We start from the raw sequence: 19,190 nt of genomic DNA on the forward strand, positions 1-19,190 counted from the left end.
ACTTGCCCACAGTCACACAGCTGACAAGTGGAAGAGCCGGGATTCGAACCCATGATCTCTGACTCCCGAGCCCAGGCACTTTCCACTGAGCCACCCTGCTTGCTGGCTGGTGTGTTGACATCCTGAGACATCGTGGCATATCTTTCGCAAGTGCTCTTGCACAGAAAGAATGCCATTGTGAGCGCTATTGATGCCTAATTGTTTTGTTTTGTTATCTGTCTCCCTCTTTTAGACTCTGAGCCCATTGTTGGGTAGGGATTGTCTCTCTGTCGCCCAATTGTTCTTTCCAAGCACCTAGTACAGTGCTGTGCTCACAATGAGCGCTCAGTAAATGCAGTTGAATGAATGAATGAGTGAATCAGTTCTCCGCATTGCTCCTGCCCCAGACATGAGGAAAGGGACCCCCAGGGCCCCAGGTGTTGTACGGCACGGTGTGAGCAGGCTGTACATCATGCAGAGCAATGGCGGAATATGCTGCATAGCGTGTGACCTCCCTACACGGCCCTGGTCCTTTCCATCCAGACATCTGGCTGAGATGGGAGGGAGGCCGCCGCTTTCCGCAGGGGCCCAGTCTGGCAGCCATCGAACAGACTTGCACCCACAGGTGTAACTCTGTGTATTGTGGTTAATAATAATAATAATAATGTTGGTATTTGTTAAGCGCTTACTATGTGCAGAGCACTGTTCTAAGCGCTGGGGTAGACACAGGGGAATCAGGTTGTCCCACGTGGGGCTCACAGTCTTAATCCCCATTTTACAGATGAGGGAACTGAGGCACAGAGAAGTTAAGTGACTTGCCCACAGTCACACAGCTGACAAGTGGAAGAGCTGGGATTCGAACTCATGAGCCCTGACTCCAAAGCCCGTGCTCTTTCCACTGAGCCACGCTGCTTCCCCAATGCTACACACGGTCCTGGGTGGTTGTGTCCAATGTCTAATGTGTCTAATGTAGCATGATTTGATGGCAACTTTCTAGACCGCCGCCGCTCCCTCGCCAGGGCTGCCGCAATGAAGGCGGGGAGCTGCGGCTGCCTTGGTTTTACGTGTGAACCCGGACTGGTGTGAGAATGAAAGAATGCCCGAGCCCCTGGTGATGTCTGGGGTACGGTGACGGTGCCACACTTAAGGCTGAGGGATGATGTCATTGAATGCCTGCATTTGTGAGAGCTGCAGGAGAGATGGAGTGGAATTGTGAGCTGCTGTAGTTTTCCACGTGAGCCCCGCCCGGTAGATGGAGGGAGTTCTAGGATTCCGGCCGACCTACCGCACGGTGTGAGTTAGTCACGTGAGGTGAAGTGTGAGAGTGGAACACACTGCATCACATGTGACCTCCCTACACAGTGCAATGTCTCCCCGTCTGGAGATCGGACAGAGAGGGTATGGCCACCTCTGTTTCCGGCACTTCCCTGGCGAGAGCTCTCACAAAGTTCTCTATACGGCTCCTGCTCCCAGCCATGGGTCAAGGGCCATCCAGGGCCCCAGGTGACGTATGGCACGGTGTGAGGAGGCCGTATCTCCTGCGGAGTGATGGTGGAATCTGCTGCGAAGTGTTCGACCTCCCCTCACAGCACTAGCTCCTGCCATCCAGAGAAACAACGGAGATGGGAGGGAGGCTGCCGCTTCCCGCAGGGGCCCAGCCCGGCAGCCATGGGACAGATGTGCTCCCACATACCGCCGTGTGGTGTGAGGGCGCTACCCACAGTCCTGCTTGGTTGTGTCTAATGTTGCATGGTTCGATGGCCACTTTCTAGACCGTCGCCCCTCCCTGGCCAGGGCTGCTGCACTGAAGGAGGGGAGCTTCGGATGCCCGAGTTTTACACGTGAACCCGGCCTGGCGTGTGAATGAAGGGATGCCCGAGCCCTGTGTGACATGTAGGGCACAGTGATTGTGCCATATTTAGCGCTGAGGGATGGCAATGTTGAATGCCTGCATTTGTGAGAGCTGCATAAAAGATGGAATAGAGTGGGGAGCCACCTTAGTTTTCCACGTGGGCCCTGGCCGCTAGATGGAGGGAGTTCTAGGTTGCAGCTGCCCTAATGCACGGTGTGAGATGGTCATATGAGGTACAATGTGATGGTGGAACACACTGCATCCCAAGTGATCTCCCTTCACGGCGCTGTGTCTCTCCGTCAGGATATTGGGCAGAGGCGGTATGGCTGCCTCAGTTACCTGCACAGGCCCAGACTGGCGACAAAGTAATGGAAGCCTGAGTCCACAGGTGGTCTACTCTGTGGTGAGAGGGTGCGACACACATTCCTGTGGTGTTGTGTCACATGCAGTGTGGTGAGGAGATGGGAGGGCTGCCTGAGATTCCTGCCCAGTACCTGTCTAGCGGCCATGGTAATAGTTGCCTGGGCCACATGGGGCCAACGACACAGTGTGAGTTTGCCCCATGCAGTGTGCTGTGTGTTGGGGTTATGTGCTCCGCACGAAACAAAAACTTCTCACTCTAGGCTTCAAGGCTCTCCATCACCTTGCCCCCTCCTACCTCTCCTCCCTTCTCTCTTTCTACTCCCCACCCCGCACTCTCCGCTCCTCTGCTGCCCACCTCCTCACCATCCCCCATTCTCACCTATCCTGCCGTTGACCCCGGGCCGCATCCTCCCGCTGTCCTGGAATACCCTCCCTCCTCACCTCCGCCAAACTAATTTTCTTCCCCTCTTCAAAGCCCTACTTAGAACTCACCTCCTCCAAGAGGCCTTCCCAGATTGAGCTTCCTCTATTCCCTCTGCTCCCTCTGCTGCCTCTCTACCCCCCACTTCACCTCCCCTCAGCTAAGTTCCCTTTCCCCACCTTACCCTCTGCTCCTCCCCCCTCCCTTTCCCTCCCCTCAGCACTGTGCTCATCCACTCAATTGTATATATTTCTCATTATCATATTTATTTTGTTAATGAGATGTACATCACCTTGATCGTATTTATTGCTATTGTTTTAATGAGATGTACATCCCCTCGATTCTATTTATTGCTATTGTTTTTGTCTGTCTGTCTCCCCCAATTAGACTGTAAATCTGTCAATGGGCAGGGACTGTCTCTATCTGTTGCTGATTTGTACATTCCAAGTGCTTAGTACAGTGCTCTGCACATAGTAAGCGCTCAATAAATACTATTGAATGAATGAATGAAGGAATGAATGCAACGTGGACTGCTGCCCATATTTCAGAGTTATGGCCTTCCCCATCCAGAGCTGCAGCGCTGATGTTACGGAGTTGCCGGCAGCCTCGGTTTCCCCCGCATGTCCAGCCTCGTACCCGCATCAAGGGGAGGTGCGATTGCTGGCGGGATATCTCACGGCATCACGGTGTTACATGCAGTGCCGCGTGTGGTGGTGTGTGCTGCCCGTTGTGCTGACACGCTGATCCGTTAGACCATTTTTTTGGCGAAAGTCTTGGCCGAGAGAAAATGCCACTGTGAGCAGCACCGGTACTCCTCCTGGGCCCTGCCCTGGTCACAAATAAAGGAACGTCCAGGTGACGTACGGCACGGTGCGAGGAGGTTGTAACGTCATGCAGAGTGATGGCGGAATATGCTGCACCGCCTGCGACCTCCTTACACAGCGCTGGGTCTCTCCGGCCAGAGAGCCGGCAGAGATGGGATGGAGGCCGCCGCTTCCTGCGGGGACCCAGTCTGGCACTCATCAAACAGACTTGCAGCCACAGGTGTGATGCTGTGTGTTGTGGTGGTGCTACACACAGCCCTGTGTGGTTGTGTCTAATATCTATTGTGTCTAATGTAGCATGATTCGATGGTCACCTTCTAGACCGCCACCACTCCCTGGCCAGGGCTGCCGCACTGAAGGCGGGGAGCTGCGGCTCCCTTGGTTTTACGTGTGAACCCGACCTGGTGTGAGAATGAAGGAATGCCCGAGCCTCGGTTGATTTCTGGGGCGTGGTGAAGGTGCCACATTTAGTGCTGAGAGATGGTGTCAACAGAATGCCTGCATTTGTGAGAGCTGCAGGAGAGATGGAATGGAGTTGGGAGCCTCCTTAGCTTTCCACGTAGGCCATGCCCGATAGATGGAGGGAGTCCTAGGAATGCAGCTGACCTACTGCACGGTGTGAGCTGGTCACCTGACTTGCAGTGTGGTGATAGTGGAACACACTGCATACCCTGTGACCTCCCTACACAGTGCTGTGTTCTTCTGTCTGGAGATTGGGCAGAGACGGTATGGCCGCCTCAGTTTTCATCTCAGGCCAAGTCTAGCAGCAAGTTCAGGGCAGTCCGAGCCCTCAGGTGGCATTCTACGTGGTGTAAGAGTGCCGTACACAGTCCTGCGTGGTTGTCTCAAATGCAGCATGGTGAGGAGATGGGAGGGCCGCTTGAGATTCCTGCTCAGGGTCAGTCTAGCAGTTAGAGTAATAGACACCCGGGCCCGAGGGGGCCAACGACTCAGTTTGAGGATGCCCCATGCAGTGCTGCGTGTTGGGTTTATGTTCAACATGGACCGCCGCCCACATTCCAGTGCTCTGCCATCCCCATCCAGAGCTGCAGCACTGATGTTGCAGAGTTACCGGCAGCCTCAGCTGCCCACACGTGTCCAGTCTCATACCCGAATCTAGGGGAGCTGTGATGGTTGGCGGTATACTGCGCGTCATCTTGGTGTCACATGCGGTGCTGTGTGATGGTGTCATGTTCTTCCTGTTGTGCCGACATGCTGACCCATCGGACCATTTCTTTGGTGAGAGCCGTGGCATGGGGAAAACGCCGTTGTGATCGGCATCGGTACTCCTTCTGGGATCTGCCCCGGGCATGAATAAAGGGACATCCACGGCTTCAGGTGACATACGGCACGGTGCGAGGGGGTCGTACGTCATGCAGAATGATGGTGGAATACGCTGCGTTGCGTGCGACTTCCCTTCACCGAGCTGGGTCTCTCCGGCCAGAGATATGGCAGAGATGGGAGGTAGACCTCCATTTCCTTCAGGGTCCCATCTTGGCAGCTGTTGGACAGAAACCTGGGCTCACAGCTGTTATACCTCATGGTGTCGGGCTACCATGTTCAGTTGTGCGCGTTTGTGTCGAGTGCCACACTGTTCGATGGTCACAGTCTCTATCGTCACCACTCCCCAACCTTGGCTGCCATACAGATGGATGGGAGATGCGGCTTCCTCAGTTTACCCGTGTGCCCCGCCCAATATGTGAGCGAAGAGACGCCCAAGCCCCAGGTGACTTCCGGGGCAGGGTGATGGTGTCACATGCATTACTGAGAGATGTCATCACACGCTACCTCATTCTGTGATGTCATCACTCAGTACCGCACATGTCCACCGAGAGCCGCGGGAAAGGCGGAGTGGTGATACCAGCTGCCTTGGTCTCTTCACGCGTCCCACTGGGTAATTGAACAACTGGAGCAGCTGCCCTAAGGTGATCCACCTCGAGGTGCAATGGGGTCACACTCCTGTCGGCGGGATTGTGAGTTGTGATGTCTGTAATGTATAGGGCAGAGACGGGAGGGCTGCCTGAGTTTCTTACGTAGGCCCGGCCTAGCAGCCAGAGTATTGGACACTCGAGCCCCAATGTGCCAACCGACATATTTTGAGTATGCCACAAACAGCGTGCTGTGCATTGGCATTATGGGCAGCATGGTTTGAGGACCATGTTCGCTTCATCTGGAGCTACGGCACTTACAGTAGCGAGTTGCGCACAGCCTCGCCATGCTCTGCCTCACACCCAAAACCGCGGAAGCTGGACCCCAGGTGAGTGAAAGCGCAGCGTGACGGGGATCAGACGCGGTGCCGGATCATGGTGTCGGGTGCTCTTGAGTCTTGTGTTGGTGTGACCTGGGCTGCGCCTCTTAGGCGAGACCTCGCGCGAAGACAGAACGCAGTCACCGGGGGGGTAAGGATCTTGCGTGGGCCCTGCCTGGGAGATGAGAGAATGGAATTCCACAACCTCTGGTCATACGCAGTGGGGTGTGTGGAAGTTGCACATCATGCCGTGTGATGGTGGAATATGCTGCATAGTGTGTGACCTCCCTACACAGTGCTGTGTCTCTCTCAGCCGCACGTATGGCAGAGACAAGATGGCTGCCTCTCTTTCCCTCGGTCCCTTTGGTTTCGTGGATGGAGGGGAGTTGCGGCTGCTCTGGTTTTATATGTGTGCCCGGCCTGGTAGGAGGATGAAGAGATGCCTGAGGTCCGGGTGATATGCAGGGCACAGCGATGGTGCCATATTTAACCTTGAGAGACAGTGTCGTTGCATTGGCTGCTTTGTGAGAGCTGCAGGAAAGATGGAATGGAGTTGGAAGCTGACCTAGTTTTCCACGAGGACCCTGCCGATAGATGGAGGGAGGGTATTCCAGGATCCCGGCCGACCTACGGTGTGGTGTGAGCAGGTAACACGTGGTGCTGCATCCCACATGATCTCCCTTCACTGCGTTGTGTCTCTCCGTCTGGAGATTGGGCAGAGACGGTATGGCTGCCTCTGTTTCAGGCGCAGGTCAGGTTTCACAGCAAGTTAATGGAAGCCTGAGCCCTGAGCTGGCATACTACGTGGTGTGAGGGTGAGACACACAGACTTGTGGGGGGGTGTCAGATGCAGCATAATGAGGTGACGGGAGGGCTGGCTGAGATTTCTATGTGGCCTTAGTAATGGATGTCCTAGCCTCAGGGGCCCAAGGAAATAGTGCTGTGCATTGTGGCTATGTGAACCATGGTTCGATGGCCACGTTCTAGATCGTCGTGCAACCCCTTTCAGGGCTGCAGCACTGATAGTGGAGCATTGGGGGCAGCTTCAATTTTCTCCATGTGTTCAGCCTCATGCCTGAATTAATGGCAGCTCATATTGCAGGTGACATAGAATGCGGTACGGTGGTTCATATGTTACGTCATGTGATGGTGTCATGTGCTTCAATCCTGACACTGCACCTCTAAATTGAGAGCCCTCACAAAGATGGAATGCTGTTTTGAACTATGTCCGGTTTCAGCCTGGGCCCCAGCTCGTAGACGAAGGGACGGAATTCCCCGACCCCTGGTCCCGTGTGGCACGGTGTGGAGAGGTCACGTCTCATGCCGTGTGACGGTTTAATATGCTGCGTGGAGCATGATCTCCCTACACAGTGCCGCGTCTGTCCGGCCGGAGATACGTCAGAGAAGGGAAGGCTGTCTCAGTTTTCTGCGCAGGCCCAGATTGGCAGCCAGTTAACGGGCACCCGGGCCTACAGGTGCCGTTCTGTGTGGTGTGAGGTGGCCATGTGCAGTTCTGCGTGGTTGTTTCAACTATAGCCGGTGTGGTGGCTGGAGTGCGATGATGTGGTGTAATCAGCGCAGCGGGATGGTGTCACAGGTGGCTTTATGTGATGATGCAGCATGCTCTCCAGTGTGCTGACATCATGACATAGCGCGGGCTGCCTTAGGCAGAGTTCTAGGAAACAGGGAGTGCAGGTGAGAGCCGCATCTGTTCTCCGCATGGGCCCTGCCCGGTAGGTGAGAGAACGGCATTCCTCGACCATTGGTTCCATGCAGCACGGTGTCTGGAAGTCGCACGTCATGCCGTGTGAAGGTGGAATATGCAGCATAGCGTGTGACCCCCGTACACAGCGCTGCGTCTCCAGCCAGCCATAGGGCGGAGACAAGAGAGTTGTGTCTGTTTCTTGCAGACAGCCCACAGGTGTCATACCACTGGTTGTCTGGGTGCCACAAGCAGCCCTGCGAGACTGTGTTAAATGCAACACAGTTCGTTGGGCACAGTGTAGAGCCCGGCTCCTCCATCAGCCAGGACTGCCACACTGAGGGATGGGAAACTGCGGCTGCCTCAGTTTTACCCCTGTGCCCGGTCTGGTAGGAGAATGAAGGGGTGTCCGAGCTCCGGGTGATATATGGGATACAATGTTGGTGCCACATTTAGCTCTGAGATGGTGTCGCTGAATGCCTGCATTTGTGAGAGCTACATTCACTCAACCTTTCAGTTATTTATTGAGCGCTCTGTGATGTGCAAAGCACTGTACTAAGCAATCAGAAGAGTACAATATAACAATTAACGCATTGCCTACCCACAGTGAGCTCCAGGAAAGATGGAATGGAGTTGGGAGCTGCCTTAGTTTTCCTCATGGGCCCGGCCCGTTAGATGGAGGGAGGGAGTTCCAAGATCCTAGCTGACCTACGACACGGTGTGAGTAGGTTACATGCGGTGCAGTATGGCAGTGGAAAATGCTGCATCCCGTGTGACCTCCTTACACAGTGCCATGTCTCTCCGTCTGGACGTTGGGCAGAGCTGGTATGGCTACCTCAGTTTCTGGGACAGGTGAAGCCTGGCCGCACGTTAAGGAAGTCCGAGCCCACAGGTGTCGTAGCACATGGTCTGAGGACACCACACGCAGTCCTGCACAGTTGTGTCAAATGCAACACAGTCCAGTGGCCACATTCTAGAATGCCACACTTCTCAGTCCAGGGCTGCTGAAGTGACTGATGGGAGCTGCGGCTACCTCAGTTTTATGTGTGTGCCTGGCCTGGTAGGAGAATGAAGGGTTGACCTGGCCCTGGGTGATATCCGAGCACAGCGATGGTGCCGCACAGTGCTCGGAGATATTGTCACGTGCTACCCCATTCTGATATGATATCACCCAGCACCACGCGTGTCCATTGAGAGCTGCGGGAATGGTGGCGATGGCAGCTGCCTCGGTCTTCTCTCGGGCCCCTCCGGGTAATGGAACGACGGAAGCGGTGGCCCTCGGGTGATCCACGGCACGGTGCGATGGGGTCGCACCCCGGTCAGGGGGATGGTGAGATGTGCCGTCTGCAGTGTGACTGCGTGACAAAAGCGCCATGACACTCCGGTCAGAGATCTGGCAGAGACAGGAGGGCTGCCTGAGGTTCCCGCATGGGGTCAGCCTAGTGGCTGGGGTAAAGGATGCCTGAGCCCAAGGGGCCAACATCGTAGCGTGAGGATGCCATATCCGGTCCTGGGTGTTGGGGTAATGTGCAGCACGTAATGCAGGCCTCATTGCAAGCACCACACCTCCCCATCCAGTGCTGCAGCGCTCATTTTAGAGACTCGCGGGCAGCCTCAACTTCTCCTGTGTGTCCGGCCTCATATCCAGGGGAGCTGTGATCGCTGGTGATGTAACCCCCCGAAGGCCTCATAGCCAGTGTCGTTCGATGGTGTCCCGCTCTGCCTCGTGTGCTGACATCCTGACATGGCACCACACCACTTAAGCGAGGCCTTTCGCAAAGTTTCGGGATGCATCTGGTCTCCGCCTGGGCCGGGCCCGGTCCACGAGTGAAGGAAATTCCACCACTTGGTGTGACATACAGCATGGCGTTTCGAGGTCACATGTGGTGCAGCATGATTCAGGAACATGCCGCGCAGCATGTGACCTTCCTACACCGTGCTGTGCCTCTCTGGCCAGAGATAGGATGGGGATGGGAGGGATGCCTCGGTTTTCCGCACGGGCCCAGCCTGGCAGCAGTTGAATGAATACTCGGTCCTATTGGTGCCAGGTGGTGTGGTGCTGATTTGCTACATGTAGCCCCCTGCGGTGGTTTTAAGTGCAACATGGGGTGATGGCCTCAGTGTGATGATGTTACGAGTGTGGTGTGACGGCGTCACAGGCAGTCGTACGTGAGGATGTGGTGTGCTGTCTGGAGTGCCGACGGTGTCGCAACGTGACGCGTCTTAGGCAAGAGGTCTAGCAAAGAGGGAAAGCGGTTGCGAGCTGCGTAGGTACTCCGTTTCGGCCCTACCCGGTTGGCGAAAGAACCTGGAAGGGCCCAGGCCGGCAGCACATTAGCAGATGCCCGGGCCCAAATGTGCCATCCGGTGAGGTGTGAGATGCCACATGCTGTCCTGTGCAGTTGTGTCATATCCAGAAATGTTGGATGACAACAGTCTAGAATGGTGCACTTCCCAGGCCAGTGCTGCCGCTCCGATGGGTGGGAGTTGCAGCTGCCTCAGTTTAACACGTGTGCCCGGCCTGGTGTGTGAACGAGGGGCCAGTGACACAGTGTGAGGATGCAACATGCGGTGCTGTACGTTGGGGCTATGTGCAGTGTGGACAGCGAGCGTAGGTAGCCTCAGTTTTCCACGTGTGTTCCGCCTGGGACACAGATCAACAGGAGCTCACTTCGCAGGTGATACGTAGTGCAGCACGATGGCACATGTGGTGCTGTGTGATGATGTCATGTGCCGCCTGGTGACTCATTGTGGAATTTCTTCAGCGAGAGCTCTCGCAGAGAGAGGATGCCATTGTGAGCGACATCGGTTCTCTGTGTGGCTCCTGCCCCGGACACGGATGAAGGGCCATCCAGGGCCCCAGGTGACGTACGGTACGGTGTGAGGAGGCCGTATGTCGTGCAGAGCGAGGGCGGAATATGCTGCGTAGCGAGCGACCTCCTTTCACAGCACTGGCTCTTTCCATCCAGAGATATGGTGGAGATGGGATGGAGGCCGCCTCTTCCTGCAGAGGCCCAGCCTGGCAGCCACCGAACAGACACCTGTGTCTACAGTTGTAGCACCGTGTGGTGTGAGGGTGCTCAACACAATCATGCATGGTTGTGTCTAATGCAGCTAGTTTCGATGGCCATGTTCTAGACTGCCACCCTTCCCCAATCAAGGCTGCCGCTCTGAAGGAAGGGAGCTGCGGCTGCCTCGGTTTGACGCATGACCCTGGCCTGATGTGTGAATGAAGGGATGTCCCAGCCCCAGGTGATATCTGGGGCACAGTGATGGTGCCATATTTGGCTCTGAAGGATGGTGTTGAATGGCTGACTTTGTGAGCACTGCAGGAAAGATGGAATGGAGTTGGGAGCTGCCTTAGTTTTCCTCATGGGCCCGGCTGGATAGATGGAGGGAGGGAGTTCCCAGGATCCCAGCTGATCTGCGGCACGGTGTTAGCAGGTTACATGCGGTGCAGTATGGTAGTGGAAAATGCTGCATCCCTTGTGACCTCCGTACAGAGTGCCATGTCTCTCCGTCTGGACGTTGGGCAGAGCTGGTATGGCTACCTCAGTTTCTGGCGAGGCTAAACCTGGCAGCAAGTTAGGGGCAGCCCAAGCCCCCCGATGGCATAGTACATGGTGTGAGGGCGCCATGCACAGTCCTCCGCGGTTGTGTCAAATGCAGCATGGAGGGCTGCTTGAGATTCCTGTGCTTGGCCAGTCTAGCGGCCATAGTAACAGATGCCCTGGCCCTACGGAGCCAGTGACAGTGTGAAGATGCCCCATGCAGTGCTGTGTGTAGAGGTTATGTGCAGCGTGGACCACTGGCCACATTCCAGTGTGCTGCCCACCCCTGTCCAGAGCTGCAGCACTGATGTTGCAGAGTTGCCTGCAGCCTCTGTTTCCCGCGTGTGTTCAGCCTCAAACCTGAATCCAGGGGAGGTGCGATTGCCAGTGGCATACTGCGCATTATCTTGGTGTCACATGCAGTGCAGTGTGATGGAGTCATGTGCCGCCTGGTGCGCTGACGTCCTGACCCATTCGGGGCATTTGTTCGGTGAGAGCTGTCACAGAGAGGATGCCGGTGTGAGCGGCATCAGTTCTCCGCATGGCTCCTGCCCCGAACACAGATGAAGGGCCATCCAGGGCCCCAGGTGACGTACGGCACGGTGTGAGGAGGCCGTACATTGTGCAGAGCGATGGCGGAAAGTGCTGCATTGCGTGCGACCTCCCTACACGGCGCTGGGTCTCTCCGGCCAGAGACAGGGCAGAGATGGGAGGCGAACCTTCATTTCTTGAATGGGCCTAACCTGATAGCGATTGAACGGACACTCGGGCCCACTGGTATCATGTTGCACGGCGTCAGGGTGCCACATGCAGCACGGTTGGATGGTCACGGTTTAGATCGCCACCTCTTCCTGGCTAGAGCTGCCTCACTTTTTGGCCTGTGCCCAGCCCGGTAGGAGAACGAAGGTATGCTCCAGCTGCAAGCAGTATATGGGGATAGTGATGGTCACGCGCATTGCCAGGAGTTTCATCATGTGCTACCTCGTTCCATGATGTGATCACCTGGCACCGCGTGTGTCCATCGAGAACCGTGGAACGACGATGCCGGCTGCCTCAGTCTTCTTACGGGACCCGCCGGGTGATTGGACCTCCGTCACCAAGGCCTGCCGGTCTCACCTTTATAATATCGCCAAGATCCGCCCTTTCCTCTTCACCCAAATGGCTATCTTACTGGTACAGGCTCTCATAATATCCTGGATGGATTATTGTGTCAGCCTTCTCTCCGATCTCCCTTCCTCCTGTCTCTCCCTGCTCCAGTCTATTCTTCATTCTGCTGCCCGGATCATTTTCCTGCAGAAACGCTCTGGGCATGTCACCCCCTTCTTAAAATCCTCCAGTGGTTGCCTATCAACCTCCGCATGAAACAAAAACTTCTCACTCTAGGCTTCAAGGCTCTCCATCACCTTGCCCCCTCCTACCTCTCCTCCCTTATCTCTACTGCCCACCCCATAGTCTCCGCTCCTCTGCCGCCCACCTCCTCACTGTCCCGCATTCTCACCTATCCCGTCGACCCCTGGCCCACTTCCTCCAGCGGTCCTGGAATGCCCTCCCTCCTCACCTCCGCCAAACTAACTCTTCCCCTCTTCAGACCCCTACTGAGAGCTCACCTCCTCCAAGAGGCCTTCCCAGACTGAGCTTCCCCTTTTCCCTCTGCTCCCTCTGCTGCCTTTCTAACCCCCCTTCATCTCCCCTCAGCTAAGCCCCCTTTCCCCATTTTCCCTCTGCTCCTCCCCCTCTCCCTTCCCCTCCCCCCAGCACTGTGCTCAACTGCTCATTTGTATATATTTTTATTACCTTATTTATTTTGTTAATGAGATGTACATCCCCTTGATTCTATTTATTGCTATTGTTTTGGTCTGTCTCCCCCGATTAGACTGTAAGCCCGTCAATGGGCAGGGGTTGTCTCTATCTGTTGCCAAATTGTACATTCCAAGTGCTTAGTACACTGCTCTGCACATAGTAATCGCTCAATAAATGAATGAATTGAACAGTGGAAGTAGCGGGCCTCAGGCGATCCGTGGCACAGTACGATGGGGGTCACACTCCAGGCGGCGGGATGGCGAGATGTGCTTTCTGCAGTGTGACTTTATGACACAGCGCCGTGCATCTCCGGCCATAGATACAGCAGAAATGGGAGGGCTGCCCGATATTTCTGCATGGGGCTGGCCTAGCGGCCGGAGCGATGGACGCCTGTGCCCCAAGGGGCCAGAGACCCCGTGAGGATGCCACGTGCAGTACCGTGTGATGGATTTATGCATGATTTGATGGCCACATTCTAGAGTTCTGTGGGTCCCCATCTAGAGCTGCAGCACTGTCCATAGGGAGTTGCAGGTGGGTTCAGTTTTCCGCAAGTGTCCAGCCTCGTACCTGAACCAGCGGAAGCTCATGTTGCAGGTGTAGGGTGATGGTGCCACGTGCAGTGTTGTGTGATGGTGCCATGGGCTGCCTGGTGTGCTGCCGTCCTCTTAAGTGAGAGCCCCCACAAAGACGGAATGCCATTTTGAACTGCATCTGCCTGTGCTCCTGGGCCCCACTTTGTAGATGAAGGAATGGGATTCCCCAACCACTGGTCCCATGCAGCACGGTGTAGAGGGGTCAGGTGTCATACTGTGTGACAATTGCCTATGCCGCATGGCGCATGACCTTTGTTCACAGTGCTGTGTCTCTCCGGCTAGGAATAGGAATAGGTCAGAAAAGGAAAGGCCGCCTCAGTTCATTCATTCATTCAGTAGTATTTATTGGGTGCTTACTATGTGCAGAGCACTGTACTAAGTGCTTGGAAGGTACAATTTGGCAACAGATAGAGACAATCCCTGCCCAGTGACGGGCTCACAGTCTAAACGGGGGAGACAGGCAGCAGAGCAAAGCAGAACAAAACAAAAACAAGACAGCATCATCAAGATAAATAGAATCAAGGAGATGTACACCTTATTTACAAAATAAATAGGGTAATAGTATATACAAATGAGCACAGTGCTGAGGGGAGGGGAAGGGGGAAGAGCAGAGGGTGGGAGGGAGGGGGAGCAAAGGGGGAAGGGAGGGCTTAGTCTGGGAAGGCCTCCTGGAGGAGGTGAGCTCTCAGTAGGGCTTTGAAGAGGGGAAGAGTTAGTTTGGCGGAGGTGAGGAAGGAGGGCATTCCAGGACAGCAGGAGGACGTGGGCCAGGGGTCGATGGTGGGACAGGTGCAAACCGGGGACGGTGAGGAGGTGAGCAGCAGCGGAGCGGAGCATGTGGGGTGGGCAGTAGAAAGAGAAGCAGCGTGGCTCAGTGGAAAGAGCACGGACTTTGGAGTCAGGGCTCAAGAGTTCGAATCCCAGCTCTGCCACTTGTCGGCTGTGTGACTGTGGGCAAGTCACTTAACTTCTCTGTGCCTCAGTTCCCTCATCTGTAAAATGGGGATTAAGACTGTGAGCCCCACGTGGGACAACCTGATTCCCCTGTGTCTACCCCAGCGCTTAGAACAGTGCTCGGCACATAGTAAGCGCTTAACAAATACCAACATTATTATTATTATTGTTATTAAAGAGAGAAGGGAGGAGAGGTAGGAGGGGGCAATGTGATGGAGAGCTCTGAAGCCAAGAGTGAGGAGGTTTTGTTTTGTGCGGAGGTTGATAGGCAACCACTGGAGGTTTTTGAGGAGGGGTGTGACCTTCCCAGAGCGTTTCTGTAGGAAGATGATCCGGGCAGCGGAATGAAGAATAGACTCGAGTGGGGAGAGACAGGAGGAAGGAAGATCAGAGAGAAGGCTGACACAATAATCCAGCCGGGCTATTATGAGAGCTTGTACCAGCACGATAGTTGTTTGGAGGGAGAGGAAAGGGTGGTTCTTGGTGATATTGTGAAAGTGAGACTGGCAGGCGTTGGTGATGGATTGAATGTGTGGGATGAATGAGAGAGCTGAGTCAAGGACGACACCAAGGTTGCGGGCCTGTGAGACAGGAAGGATGGTAATGCCATCCACAGTGACAGGGAAGTCAGGGAAAGGACAGGGTTTGGGAGGGAATATAAGGAGCTCAGTTTTAGACATGTAGGGTAGGTTCAGTTTCCTGTGCAGGTCCAGACTGGCAGCCAAGTGACAGACGCCTGGGCGTACAGGTGCCATTCTCTGCCGTTTGAGGTGGCCATATGTAGTCCTGCTTGGTTGCTATAACAATAGCCCGGTGTTCTGGAGGGCGATGATGTCACATGCGTTGTTAGGCGATGGCTTAATCAGCACAGCATATGGTGGTGTCAGACACAGTCTCAAGTGAGGATGCAGTGTACTGTCCGGTGTGCTGATGTGACGCTGCATGGCTTGTCTTAGGCGAAAACTCTTGGAAATGGCGAATCCAGTTGCAAGTCGCCTCAGTTCTCTGCATGGACCCTGCCCGGTAGGTGAGAGAATGGAATTCCATGACCTCAGGTCACACGCAGCACGGGGTGTGGAGGTCGCACGTCTTGCTGTATGATGCTGGAACACACAGCATGGCGTGTGACCTCCGGACACAGCGCTGCGTGTCCGGCCAGACGTAGGGCAGAGACGTGACAGCTATCTCCGTTTTCTGCGCCGGTCCAGCCTGACAGCCAATTAAAAGACACCTGGGCCCACAGATGTCGTTATCGGTTGGTGTCAGCGTGCCACGAGCTGTCCTGCGAGTTTGTGTTGAATGCAGCACTGTTTGTTGGGCACAGTGTAGAGCCCTGCTCCTCCCCCGGCCAGGGCTGCCACACTGTTGGACGGGAGCTGTGGCTGCCTTAGTTTTACGCGTGTGCCTGGCCTGGTGTGAGAGTGAAGTGATGCCTGAGCCCCTTGTGACGTACGGGCACAGTGATGGTGCCACATTTAGCACTGAGAGATGGTGTCATTGAATGCCTGCATTTCTGAGAACTGCAGGAGGATGGAGTGGAGTGGGAGCTGCCTTAGTTTTCCACGTGGGCCCTGCCCAATAGATGGAGGGAGGGAGTTCCAGGATCCCAGCTGACCTCTGGCGCGGTGTCAGCAGGTCACGTGTGGTGCAGCGTGATAGTGGAATATGCTGCATCAGGTGTGGCACAGCACACAGCACTGTCTCTCCAGCCACAAATTGGGCAGAGACAGTATGGCTGCCTCAGTTTCTGGCTCAGGCCAAGCCTATTCATTCATTCAATAGTATTTATTGAGTGCTTACTATGTGCAGAGCACTGTACTAAGCGCTTGGGATGAACAAGTCGGCAACAGTTAGAGACAGTCCCTGCCGTTTGACGGGCTTACAGTCTAATCGGGGGAGACGGACAGACAAGAACAATGGCACTAAACAACGTCGAGGGGAAGAACATCTCGTAAAAACAATGGCAACTAAATAGAATCAAGGCGATGTACAATTCATTAACAAAATAAATAGGGTAATGAAAATATATACAGTTGAGCGGACGAGTACAGTGCTGTGGGGATGGGAAGGGAGAGGTGGAGAAGCAGAGGGAAAAGGGGAAAATGAGGCTTTAGCTGCGGAGAGGTAAAGGGGGGATGGCAGAGGGAGTAGAGGGGGAAGAGGAGCTCAGTCTGGGAACGCCTCTTGGAGGAGGTGATTTTTAAGTAGGGTTTTGAAGAGGGAAAGAGAATCAGTTTGGCGGAGGTGAGGAGGGAGGGCGTTCCAGGACCGTGGGAGGACGTGACCCAGGGGTCGACGGCGGGATAGGCGAGACCGAGGGACGGTGAGGAGGTGGGCGGCAGAGGAGCGGAGCGTGCGGGGTGGGCGGTAGAAAGAGAGAAGGGAGGAGAGGTAGGAAGGGGCAAGGTGATGGAGAGCCTCGAAGACTAGAGTGAGGAGTTTTTGTTTGGAGCGGAGGTCGATAGGCAACCACTGGAGTTGTTTAAGAAGGGGAGTGACATGCCCAGATCGTTTCTGCAGGAAGATGAGCCGGGCAGCGGAGTGAAGAATAGACCGGAGCGGGGCGAGAGAGGAGGAAGGGAGGTCAGAGAGAAGGCTGACACAGTAGTCTAGCCGGGATATAACGAGAGCCCGTAATAGTAAGGTAGCCATTTGGGTGGAGAGGAAAGGGCGGATCTTGGCGATATTGTAGAGGTGAAACCGGCAGGTCTTGGTAACGGATAGGATGTGTGGGGTGAACGAGAGGGAGGAGTCAAGGATGACACCGAGATTGCGGGCCTGCGGGACGGGAAGGATGGTCGTGCCATCCACGGTGATAGAGAAGTCTGGGAGAGGACCGGGTTTGGGAGGGAAGATGAGGAGCTCAGTCTTGCTCATGTTGAGTTTTAGGTGGCGGGCCGACATCCAGGTGGAGACGTCCCGGAGGCAGGAGGAGATGCGAGCCTGAAGGGAGGGGGAGAGGACAGGGGCGGAGATGTAGATCTGCGTGTCATCTGCGTAGAGATGGTAGTCAAAGCCGTGAGAGCGGATGAGTTCACTGAGGGAGTGAGTGTAAATGGAGAACAGAAGAGGGCCAAGAACTGACCCTTGAGGAACTCCAACGGTTAAAGGATGGGAGGGGGAGGAGGCTCCAGCGTAGGAGACCGAGAATGATCGGCCAGAGAGGTAAGAGGAGAACCAGGAGAGGACAGAGTCCGTGAAGCCAAGGTGAGATAAGGTATGGAGGAGGAGGGGATGGTCGACAGTGTCAAAGGCAGCAGAGAGGTCAAGGAGGATCAGAATGGAGTAGGAGCCATTGGCTTTGGCAAGAAGGAGGTCACGGGTGACCTTAGAGAGAGCAGTCTCGGTAGAGTGGAGGGGACGGAAGCCAGATTGGAGGGGGTCTAGGAGAGAATGGGAGTTAAGGAATTCTAGGCATCGATTGTAGACGACCTGTTCTAGGATTTTGGAAAGGAAGGGTAGTAGGGAGATAGGACGATAACTGGAGGGGGAAGTGGGGTCAAGAGCGGGTTTTTTTAGGATGGGGGAGACGTGGGCATGTTTGAAGGCAGAGGGGAAGGAGCCCTTGGAGATTGAGTGGTTAAAAATAGAAGTTAAGGAAGGGAGGAGGGCAGGGGCGATGGTTTTAAGAAGGTGAGAGGGAATGGGGTCCGAGGCAACCGGTTGACGGACGCCCAGGTCCACAGGTGGCATAGTACTTGGTGTGAGGGTGCCACATGCATTCCTGTGGAATTGTGTCAAATGCAGCATGGTAAGGAGGCGGGAGGGCTGTCTGAGATTCCTGGGCAAGTCTTGCCTAGTAGCCATCGAAACGTACGCCCGGGCCCCAGGGGACCAACGGCAGAGTGTGAGGATGCCACATGCAGTGCTCTGCGTTGGGATTTTGTGCAGCATAGACTGCTGGCCACATTCCAGCGTGCTGCCCATCTCCATCCAGAGCTGCAACTCGGATGTTACCTCTCAGATTCCTGCGTATGTCCAGCCTCATATCCAAATCAAGGGGAGGTGCGATTGCCGGCAGCATACTGCGCATTATCTTGGTGTCACATGCAGTGCAGTGTGATGGAGTCATGTGCCGCCTGGTGCGCTGACGTCCTGACCCATTCGGGGCATTTGTTCGGTGAGAGCTGTCACAGAGAGGATGCCGGTGTGAGCGGCATCAGTTCTCCGCATGGCTCCTGCCCCGAACACAGATGAAGGGCCATCCAGGGCCCCAGGTGACGTACGGCACGGTGTGAGGAGGCCGTACATTGTGCAGAGCGATGGCGGAAAGTGCTGCATTGCGTGCGACCTCCCTACACGGCGCTGGGTCTCTCCGGCCAGAGACAGGGCAGAGATGGGAGGCGAACCTTCATTTCTTGAATGGGCCTAACCTGATAGCGATTGAACGGACACTCGGGCCCACTGGTATCATGTTGCACGGCGTCAGGGTGCCACATGCAGCACGGTTGGATGGTCACGGTTTAGATCGCCACCTCTTCCTGGCCAGAGCTGCCTCACTTTTTGGCCTGTGCCCAGCCCGGTAGGAGAACGAAGGTATGCTCCAGCTGCAAGCAGTATATGGGGATAGTGATGGTCACGCGCATTGCCAGGAGTTTCATCATGTGCTACCTCGTTCCATGATGTGATCACCTGGCACCGCGTGTGTCCATCGAGAACCGTGGAACGACGATGCCGGCTGCCTCAGTCTTCTTACGGGACCCGCCGGGTGATTGGACCTCCGTCACCAAGGCCTGCCGGTCTCACCTTTATAATATCGCCAAGATCCGCCCTTTCCTCTTCACCCAAATGGCTATCTTACTGGTACAGGCTCTCATAATATCCTGGATGGATTATTGTGTCAGCCTTCTCTCTGCCGTGTAGTGTAAGGCTTCTCATGCCGTGTAGTGTAAGGCTACCACAA

The 19,190-nt window shown here is 55.2% G+C and overlaps 13 non-coding genes across 13 annotated transcripts; all 13 read left to right on the plus strand.

Annotated features, from left to right (window-relative positions):
• Positions 1-1,249: 1,249 nt before the first annotated feature.
• Positions 1,250-1,363, plus strand: MIR1421J (microRNA mir-1421j). Its single transcript, NR_034730.1, has one exon. It is a non-coding gene; the product is annotated as a microRNA mir-1421j (primary transcript).
• Positions 1,364-1,499: 136 nt separating this feature from the next.
• On the plus strand, positions 1,500-1,560 carry MIR1421I-1 (microRNA mir-1421i-1). Its single transcript, NR_034729.1, has one exon. It is a non-coding gene; the product is annotated as a microRNA mir-1421i-1 (primary transcript).
• Positions 1,561-4,046: 2,486 nt separating this feature from the next.
• Positions 4,047-4,136, plus strand: MIR1421H (microRNA mir-1421h). Its single transcript, NR_034728.1, has one exon. It is a non-coding gene; the product is annotated as a microRNA mir-1421h (primary transcript).
• Positions 4,137-4,769: 633 nt separating this feature from the next.
• MIR1421G-1 (microRNA mir-1421g-1) lies at positions 4,770-4,881 on the plus strand. Its single transcript, NR_034727.1, has one exon. It is a non-coding gene; the product is annotated as a microRNA mir-1421g-1 (primary transcript).
• Positions 4,882-5,187: 306 nt separating this feature from the next.
• On the plus strand, positions 5,188-5,269 carry MIR1419G (microRNA mir-1419g). The gene has a single exon (NR_034945.1). It is a non-coding gene; the product is annotated as a microRNA mir-1419g (primary transcript).
• Positions 5,270-5,902: 633 nt separating this feature from the next.
• Positions 5,903-5,991, plus strand: MIR1421F (microRNA mir-1421f). The gene has a single exon (NR_034726.1). It is a non-coding gene; the product is annotated as a microRNA mir-1421f (primary transcript).
• A 978-nt stretch (positions 5,992-6,969) lies between these two features.
• Positions 6,970-7,074, plus strand: MIR1421E (microRNA mir-1421e). Its single transcript, NR_034725.1, has one exon. It is a non-coding gene; the product is annotated as a microRNA mir-1421e (primary transcript).
• Positions 7,075-7,446: 372 nt separating this feature from the next.
• MIR1421D (microRNA mir-1421d) lies at positions 7,447-7,563 on the plus strand. The gene has a single exon (NR_034724.1). It is a non-coding gene; the product is annotated as a microRNA mir-1421d (primary transcript).
• A 538-nt stretch (positions 7,564-8,101) lies between these two features.
• MIR1421C (microRNA mir-1421c) lies at positions 8,102-8,182 on the plus strand. The gene has a single exon (NR_034723.1). It is a non-coding gene; the product is annotated as a microRNA mir-1421c (primary transcript).
• Positions 8,183-8,483: 301 nt separating this feature from the next.
• Positions 8,484-8,590, plus strand: MIR1419F (microRNA mir-1419f). The gene has a single exon (NR_034944.1). It is a non-coding gene; the product is annotated as a microRNA mir-1419f (primary transcript).
• Positions 8,591-9,250: 660 nt separating this feature from the next.
• Positions 9,251-9,329, plus strand: MIR1421B (microRNA mir-1421b). The gene has a single exon (NR_034722.1). It is a non-coding gene; the product is annotated as a microRNA mir-1421b (primary transcript).
• A 1,481-nt stretch (positions 9,330-10,810) lies between these two features.
• MIR1421A (microRNA mir-1421a) lies at positions 10,811-10,903 on the plus strand. The gene has a single exon (NR_034721.1). It is a non-coding gene; the product is annotated as a microRNA mir-1421a (primary transcript).
• Positions 10,904-11,547: 644 nt separating this feature from the next.
• On the plus strand, positions 11,548-11,608 carry MIR1421AN (microRNA mir-1421an). Its single transcript, NR_127393.1, has one exon. It is a non-coding gene; the product is annotated as a microRNA mir-1421an (primary transcript).
• Positions 11,609-19,190: the final 7,582 nt, after the last annotated feature.

Source organism: Ornithorhynchus anatinus, chromosome X1, assembly GCF_004115215.2.
Source record: "Ornithorhynchus anatinus isolate Pmale09 chromosome X1, mOrnAna1.pri.v4, whole genome shotgun sequence".
Classification (NCBI taxonomy): Eukaryota; Metazoa; Chordata; class Mammalia; order Monotremata; family Ornithorhynchidae; genus Ornithorhynchus; species Ornithorhynchus anatinus.